A 9,661-nucleotide genomic window follows, 5' to 3' on the forward strand; every position below is an offset into this window, starting at 1 on the left:
AATATACATGAAGTAGTAATAATAGCATTCAGATACTTAGTGTAACATTATAATTAAAAGGAAATAAATTTGTATATTAATAAGATACTTTACACTAATAGCAAATCTAAAGACTATTAGGACATATTACGATTTTATGCAGACTCAAATTTAGATCATGCTATATTACCAACACCAATATTTAACAAGATATAGTATATGGATTCAATCTGTATAAATAAAAATTGTTATATCAATCTTTATGTGAAAGTAGAATTATACTTACAAGATTAAGGCTTAGTGTATCAGTGGGACTATCAACTTAAGAATAACGAGAGTAATAATACAGTTGATAATAGTATTAGGATAATTAGGCTGGTAGTAAATTTATAATAGATAATATTGGGGAAAATTTATATATGTTATCATAGTAAGGTTTAAATTATGAAATATTATAAATTGACATAAAATCGAATTGGGACTACCTATATTGGTAAAAGAATTAAATAAAATAAATTTTGATGTAAACTATTTATATATTTTACGAAGTAAATTTACAAGGCTTACACCAGTTACGATAAAAGTTTAGAGACTAATTGATCTTAATAAATTAATACTTAGTTAATCCAGCACTGGGGAATAGTGAGGTTGGTAATTATGAAGTGTTCAGGTGATACTTGTTACGTAGTAGGCATTGTCAGGCGTCATGAACCTAGACAGAGCAACTGCATTCTTGTATCACTAGGCATGGAAGGGAGACTTGCTTCTATTAGTGGACTGATAGATCCCAAATTTTATTTAGAAACTTTACTATAGAATTTCTTACCTCGCAATTAAGACCAGTAATTAAGACCATTATCTTATTGAAATAGAAACTAGTATTTTGAACCTAGAGCTACAAATTTTAGTTGTAGAAGACATGTAGATTTGTGCTTTGTTTCTTGTTATTTGCGCTTAGACAAGAGATAAGATTATTATTTAAGGTGGGGAGTTTTGAAGACCAAAAAGGGTGGTTCGATTTTCGAGGACGAAAATGTATAAGGTGGGGATAATGTAAGGACCCTCAAGCGCGTCAACGCTATTAGACTAGTCAAGAGACGTATTAGCGATAATAACTCGATTAGTTTGACACGAACGTTAATAAATATAAATTAATCTAACAATGATTTAGATACGAAACTATTACCATTGGATATATCTCGAAAAGTTATATGAAATGGACTGCTTGCACGCGTCATTTGGACACTGGGTGAAGAAGATTTATCAAGTTGTTTCAGAGGGTAAAATAGTAATTATGGATATTATCCCCGTGGTTTCACGTGTCAAAGCGAGTGGGTGACTCAGCAAATTGGATCGGCCTTATCTTCAAAACCATCGAGAAGAGAGTCATTTTCTTTTCTTTCTTTTCTTCTTCACCTCTCTCGTTCTTCTTTTCTTTTCTTTTCTTCTTCTGTTTTCTTCTCCGGTGATTCTGAGAATCGATTTGAGGGAATCGATCGATGATGTTGTTAGTATATAATCAATGAAGGTTTGGTGGTGGTGTTCATGTTGGTTGATCATGAGAAGAAGAGGAGATGACGATCTATAGAGAAACCAGATAGTTCAAGCCATGGAAGAATTGATTAATTGAAGGAGGATTTGATTAGTTGGTGATGAAGAACAAAAGGGGTTAGTATTTAATTGAAGTTCTGAAGATGATTCGATGATGAATTGATAAGTTAGGGTTTCATGAGGAGAGCTCGGAGAAGATTTAAAAAGTGAATATGATGCTATACATAGATGATTAGAAGTGGGTTTAGTCGATTGAGAAACAGGGTGAAGTTAATTAGATGTTGGGGATGTTCTGAGGAAGAATTGAAGAATTACGGTTCATGTGTTCTTCCCCAAATTAGAAATAGGTTTTTGAGAATTGAATCAGATGTTGGTTTGAAGCTAATGAAGAACTTGGGTTTGATTCTCGTGTAAAGATGAGGATTGCTATTGAGGAGTTGTTATTAGTCCTGAGATGAGTTGATGAATGGAGTCAGGTGAAGGAGAACTGAATTCAATTGCGTGAGCAACACTGTTTTGAGGTAATCATTCTTCTGTAAATTAGTTCAAGTTGCTATTAAGTTTATGAGTTATTATTGAATGGGAATTGAGATTGAATGAAGTAGGGAAATCTCAGATAAATAAATATGACATGAAATAGGATAGTAGATAATGCATAAGTACTTGAGTTGCAATAGCATTTTATAGGTGTTGGTGGCTTGGGAATGTTGGTGTTGTTTGTGTATATAAAGCTGCAGGTGTTATGATGATAGTGTTGTTAATATTGTAGTTGATGTAGTGTCATGAAATGCAGGGAAGGGGGTAGGAGGTCTGTTGATTGAGAATTGGAACTAGGATGAGAATTAGGTATTGCAGTTGATATGGATTGTTTTGGTTGTATTCTGGGTTTGTAATTGAGTTACAATAAATGCGTTTATGCTAATATGAAATGGAAATAGAGTTGCAGTTGAACTGAGTTGCAAGTGGAATTGGATGCTAATGCAGGATGTGGTAGCTATGGTGTTGTTGCTCAGTTGGTGGTGTGAGATGGATATTGCAGATAGAACCAATGTGTGTGTGTTGCAGATGAAGAAGTTGTTTACACTAGAGTTGAACTATTGGAACTGAATTGTTTGGTGGCTGGCGTTGATGGTGTTAAGCTAAGACTGAAATACAGAAGTATGCAATATTGGTGATGTTGCTTAGAGTTGGACTTGTAGTTAGCAATTGCTGAGAAAGCTTGGAACTGCTAGTGTTGTAGGTAGGCTTAAAATTACAGTTGTATTGAATTGTTGAATTCTATTTGAATAAATGAAATGTTTAGTAGTTGTATAACTTCTATTCTCGAGTATTAGGCCTGCTAGTCATCCTAGTCAGATTATCTAACTGATTATGTTCTTAGCTGACTTGACCTAGTACTTATGACTCTGTCAATCTGACTGAGTTAACTCACTGAGTTTCCCTATCTGGACCCGAGTTGTATCGTTGACCGATTAATGGTTGACTTATTTGACCATTGACCATGGACTTGACGTGGACTGTAAGTTGACACTTTGACCGTTAGTGACCGTTAGTTGACAAATTAGACCAGGCCTTAGATTAATGGGTCGATTTAGTGGACTTGGGCTTAGGCATAGTATCCATATTTTGATTGTTTTTTTGATTGTTTGGACCACTTATAGTCCGAGTTAGACTTTCGTTCATTCGACAAAGTTATAGATATTCATAAGACTTATATAATGGACTATAGAACCAATCCAATTTAATTAGTAAACCTTAGCTCTGCTAAAGAGATAAATAAAAGATGTAGAACCTTAAATGGGCCTAGAAACATTAGAAAGACTTGTATGATTCTTGTGTGAGCCTTTTGGCTAGATTCTTAGACTTCTTGTGTGATTAACAGTTAGTCTATATTAGCAACGATCGATTCAAAGGATGAACTAGTGAATCTTGGATCTCGAGGTAGACGTGGTTTGTCATCAAAAGAGGTGGGAATACATTTGAATCTTTGGTTACCATTGTTGTTTCTTTTACAAAAGTTTATGTTTGACAAACTCATGTATTTTTGTTTGTGCATTATGTGCATTATTTAACTTGTTTTACGATAATTCTGTTGATTCTGTTAATCTTTCCATGGTTTGTAAAGGACCTGTAGTGTTTTGTTGTTAATATGAATTTTTATGGGAAATGAGAATTTCCACGTGTGGTATATAAGATACGCTCCTTCATTTATATCTACATGAATTCGAGCTTTTATGCGTATTAGGTGTGTAAGGAATTGGTCGACACCAGTATAAACTAATAGGGTGTGTAAGGAATTGGTCGGCACTCAATATAGTACTTTGTTTGAAGAAGGAGTTTGTCCATATACATGTTTGTTTATTTCAGTGACTTGGTCACTATTAAATGTTTCGGAAAACATGTATTGTTTCCCAACTCTTGCTTATGATTACTTGAAAGTTAAATGTTATTCCTACTGGGCACCCCTTTTAGGGATGATGTGCTCACCCATTCCCACTTTCAGTTTCAGAGACAGATCAGAGTTGCGCAACGAAAGCTTCAAGGATTGATTTCATTAGTTGGTTAACTTTTAATATGCTTATTATATTGCATATTGTATATATTGTATTTGTAAACCGAATGACTATTTTATATGCATCATTTGAGAGGAGTTCTTGTATATGTATATATATTTCTGAGCGGGGCTAGTTTTGGGTTAAGTTTTGTAACAAATTTCTTAATTGAATGTTTAAATAAATGATTTAGATTTTAGTGCCTCTTATTTAGTTAATCTCTTGGATTAGTCAGTTGTTAGCTTAGGGTACAAGTTCAAGTCTCCACATACCTTTTGTTGATGAAGTTCCTCCAAGCTCCCCTTAGTAGATCTTCATCTTCAATCGATGAACGTCGTGAAGTCTAAAGCTTAATTACACATTCTATCCTAATCCGAGACATAACTATAAGTAGATTAGAATTCAAGACTTATAGTTTTGACAACTAAACTTGACAAACAAACTTGAGATAACAACGCTTGGGAGTTCGACTGAGCAGTGCTCTAACACTAATCATTAAGCAAATTTAATATACAAATACTTAAACGAGTGTCCGATCTCTCAACCAAACAACAATATGAAATCAAACAATTCAAAACCGATCATAAAACTTATTAATCTACTGGGGACTTGGTGGACAAAGTTTGTCTACTGGGGATTTGGTGGACGACTGTTTGCAGAAACAACCTTTGAACCCGATTCCAACAACTCTATGCTTGTATCATCCTTGTGAACCACAATCTTAATGAAACACAAACGATTTGCAGTCTTAATCGCTTCCACCAGCCCTTCCTAGCATTGCACCTATAATCACCAAACATGTAAAATTTAACAGAACCAAACTATATAATAAAATATCCCAATTTGAAGCCAATAATACCTGGTCTAGGTTTGCCATTTCCATTATGAATAGCATCAACTAGGGAAGTGTAGTTCCAGTTCTTAATCCCATTGTAAGTTCCATCATGGATGTCAACTTCGATAGTGTACCCACCATTATTTATCAGGAAGATGACGGTATTCTGGTCACACCTTAACATTGTTGATGTATCTTGTGCAGTTACCTGGAAACTTCCATCACCAATACAAGAAATCACTCGATTATCCTTTGCAGCATGAGCATACCCAAGTGTTGTCCCAACAAACCAACCAATAGACCCATATTGCATTTGGAATTCATGCCTGCAATGACAACTCCCATACAGGTATACATGCTAAGTGAGCAGCTTCAAAAAAAAGTTAAAAAATGAGAGAAAAGATAACAAAAATAAAATGTAAACTCCACTGACTGATTTTTTTTAAAAGTTTACTATAAATTTGAAAATTTTACGATGTTCAAGCAAATTTCTTACCCGCACCCTTCGAGTGACTTCAATTTCTAGATGGGGCGAATCCACAGTGGGGGTCACTAGCCCCTTTAGTTTTTTGAAAAATAAAAATTGTATGTGAATAATATTGTAACTAACTTTGTGACCCCATATTATTTACTACATTACATGTATAATTGATTATTCGTAATTAACTTAAGCTTATTTCGTATGGTAGTTACTAAATACAACCTCATATTTGTATAAATACAACCCCTATTCAGAGATTTTAAAAGCTGATGTACTAATACGAAAGTGGGTAATCAAAACTCGTCAACAAAAACAATCAGCCTGATTAGGAGTTTAACTAATGCATCATGAATATGATTGTAGGTATATATATTTTTTTTCCTTGTATTCTTATTCTACAACCGGTATTCTTCTTATTCTTATCGAATCAATTTACCGCAGTTTCTCAAATTATTCCAAGTCCAAACAAGTGAAGTAATTAAACTTATTTTTTTTTATCGAGAAGTAATTAAACTTATAAGAACTAAAAATAAAACCTATCTTCACTGAAACCTTAGTTTTTTATAAGAACCCATATCATTTTTTAAATAATTGTATGGATTTATAATTTGTTTATGTGGAGATCAATTTGATGAGAGAAACTACAATCCAATTTCCCGACCATCAATTCACATCCATCCATATAAATCCTTCAAAACATTGATTGCGAACCTATACCTACGTAATTGTATTCAATCTACACTCTAAAATTTGTATGCTGTAAACGGAAAAGGAGAAAGAAAAACAAGTCATGTCATTTAGGGACGATGACGGCGGGTTATACATACCCATATTAAGCTTGGTTTATAAACTTATTCCTTTTATATTATAGGTTGTATTTAATTCAAGTAAGGATTGCATTTAATCACTGCCTTCCGTATATATTCATTTCCACATACTAAAAAAGATACTTTAAAATAAAATTTGGGATTACGTTTATATATAATTCTGATTATCATTATGAATTTCAAATTTGAACGACCCATATGGTATTAGTTTAGTTATTTATGGATGTATGGGAATTTAATTGATAGCATTTTAGTTTGATCGTTAAGAACGAATTGTGCCCCCTTTGGATTTTTGTTCTGGATCCGCCACTAGCAGCTGAACTAGGAATCACCCGTTTCATCAATCATAACATTGTCACCTCATAGCATCTTCTGAATGTGTTTGGACAACATATTAATCCTCAATGTCTCTTTTGGGGAACACTGAAGATGAAGCCCTTGTGGGACATGAATCCTTTGGTGATTTTCATAAGCAGTCGTGTTTCGCTTAAGTTTCTTATCCAGTACTGGTAAGAATTCCTTTACTAGAAAAAGGTTGAAACCGGTATTATCTATTATGTGTCGATAATAATAGCCTAAAATGAAACTCATATGTTATGCTAAGTACACAACTTGTGTAAACATAAATCGATAATAACATCAATGTGAGTTGATCAGTTACTTTTCATGATCCTTTGGTAAAGCCTACCTAAAAAGGCTAGAACTTAATCCAGCTAAATCAAAAAGTCATACAAATCATAAGACAACACCATAAGATAAACCGAAAATTAGGGTTAGTGAAAACAGAAATAACATCTCAAAATCCGAAAGCAAAGCATAAAGATATTCATTCAAACAGGCTATGCAATCAGAACAACCATAAAAAAAGAATGATACAGAGGATTTAAAATAAAAGCATAATCATTCATATCATTGATAGTTTTGAATAGACTTTACACAGACATCGAAATAAATCAACAATTGATTAGTCTATTCTATTAAGACATAAAATAATAACTGAAACTTATTCCTTTTTACACGCCTTCTCCGAAATATCCTTCAAAATGGCCTCATATTTAGTCAGATTTTTCTTGTAGTTCATACGATAAACATTAGTATCTTTTCATGTACGTGGCCATCTAAGGTGTTTCAGTCTGTACTCATGACAAAAGATTCCATGTTTTGCATCAGCAATCAAATCCCTGATTAATTTACTTCTCCCAATCAGTTCTAGAATTCCTCCGAACAAACTGGTTGCATTGACCTTTGAGAGAGAAGTCTCAATGGAAAAAGGACAATATTCAGAACAAAGTTCGAATCTTCCTTTATCAGTGGAGGTTGAGTCAGGAATTTTCTTGACCTCTTCAATGCACACACAACTTGACCACTTTCTTCTCCATTCTTAATAAAAAGAATACAGTAGAAATTATATAAATTAATGTTGTTGGGACCACCAGAATTTATTAAATTAAGCGTACTAATTAACCGATAAATTAGTAATTAATAATTTATATATTAATTTATATTTTATTATCTTATAGAGAGATTTATTATCAAATAATTATTTTCTAAATACTGTAGAATATTAAATTCTTCAAAGTACCCTTCAATCTCCTATTTTGCTTCATTGTAAACTTTGATCAACAGATAACACAAGTTTAAACAAATCAGATTAATAGTTAGAAGGGTAAATCACTCAAAACTTGCAAAATTTGATCGAAAGTTGGGTTATGGAAATTCAATGAATGTCAAGATGTCCTGAATATTCAGAAGAAAATGAAGTTGCGCAACTGTTGACTGATGAAGAAATACTTGAGAGCGCTATGGAAATGATACAGATGGGAAGAAATATGATAAAAGTTTTAGGATATATCCCCCTTCACGAAACGATGTTGTTAAAGCAGAAATCACATTAAATAATTTCTTGCTAAGCTATGAAAAAATTAGAAAACTAGAAATTCTTACGATGATAAGAAAAATTAGAGATGAAATTTAACGTGATATTGATTATAACAAAAAACAGAAGACATTTGAATCATTTTTTAAAAAAATTTCATAAATCATTAGTGTATTGAATATACGTAATGGGACCTACATAAATAATCAAAAATGTATTATTTTATAACTTTAGCGAATTATTAATTTGGCACGTTGTCCCCGACTTGGAACCGACTAAAAATATTATTTAAGAGAGTTTATTAAATAATTGAGTATTAATTAATGGGGTTTCTACTATAGTATGAAATTCTCTGGATAAAGATCAATATTTACAAGTGTTAATCATAACGGAAATTTCTTTCCTTAAATCTTCCACATACTCCACCTTCTTACAAAAAGACATAGGGAGAAATATCTTTTATATACAAGAGGTTTCTCTCAAAGGTATATTAGAGTTTGTACGTGAAATATATAACCGCAACTAATATTATATATATATATATATATATATATATATATATATATATATATATATATATATATATATATATAGCTTTCGAGTGGTTTAAATAAGGAAATTCATGAAATTTTGAAAGTAAAATAGGAACCAGTGCAATAATTGTAACCAAAACCTATTTTTATCCACGTATGCCAAAAAGAAATTAAAAATAAATAAATAAAAAGATAAGTTCTTGGACATAATTAGTTATTGCTAACCGATTTCCTTGTTCGTGTTTTACGATGAGACCATTCATCACAGTTCATACAAGACTTTTTACCACAAGATATCTCTAGGTCACTTTATAGTATATTGATTAGACGTTCGTAACCATGGTCATCTAAGATCAACAAATGATTGTTTTGTATAGATTTTACATTTGATATTTATGTTGTGGTTCTTGCAACCTATTTGAGAATCCATTTGTAGACGGGTTTAGGATGTAAGATCTATTTCATATCCTGAGAGGTCACCTTTCTCCTAGTTGGACCATCAGATCTTGTTGCTCCATTGACAATGTCATTCCTCTTTTTATTGGCATCTTTTTAGAGAAAGACTTTGTCGAGGATGGTCTATGGTTATATAAATATATTTTCTCAGACACAGAACAAAAATGATTTGACACCCTTGTTGGAGAAATTTTACTTAATTTGTTTGATACAAAAGATAGAGAATTTTGCATCATATGAATTTTGCACCCCTTTGCAAATGACCTTTATTTCCACAATAATAACAATGATTATTAACATAAGGAGTATGAGTTTTAATGTTAACATTTTGTGGACTTTCCCCTTTATTATATTTCTCAACCTTTGGATGTATAAATTTTTGATCACTTGCAGATGTAATTTCTCCTTGAGAATTACTTGAAGGCTTTAACTGATCATGGCTTACGATTTCAGCAAACTCAGTAGGCTTGTCTTTAGTGATATCCTCTTGTATGGAAGAATCTATAGCTTTGACAAACTTTATCTCTTTATTATTGTCTGAAACTTTTATTCCATCATAGCCCAAACCTCG

General features: G+C 32.4%; 1 long non-coding RNA gene and 1 pseudogene across 1 annotated transcript; one reads left to right on the plus strand and one right to left on the minus strand.

The window, feature by feature from the left end:
* Positions 1–1,380: 1,380 nt before the first annotated feature.
* On the plus strand, positions 1,381–2,844 carry LOC113323099. The gene is made up of 2 exons (XR_003347432.1): positions 1,381–2,051; positions 2,324–2,844. It is a non-coding gene; the product is annotated as an uncharacterized LOC113323099 (long non-coding RNA).
* A 1,865-nt stretch (positions 2,845–4,709) lies between these two features.
* Positions 4,710–9,182, minus strand: LOC113325010 (annotated as a pseudogene).
* Between the last annotated feature and the right edge of the window lie 479 nt (positions 9,183–9,661).

Source organism: Papaver somniferum, chromosome 11 (genome assembly GCF_003573695.1).
Source record: "Papaver somniferum cultivar HN1 chromosome 11, ASM357369v1, whole genome shotgun sequence".
NCBI classification, from domain to species: Eukaryota; Viridiplantae; Streptophyta; class Magnoliopsida; order Ranunculales; family Papaveraceae; genus Papaver; species Papaver somniferum.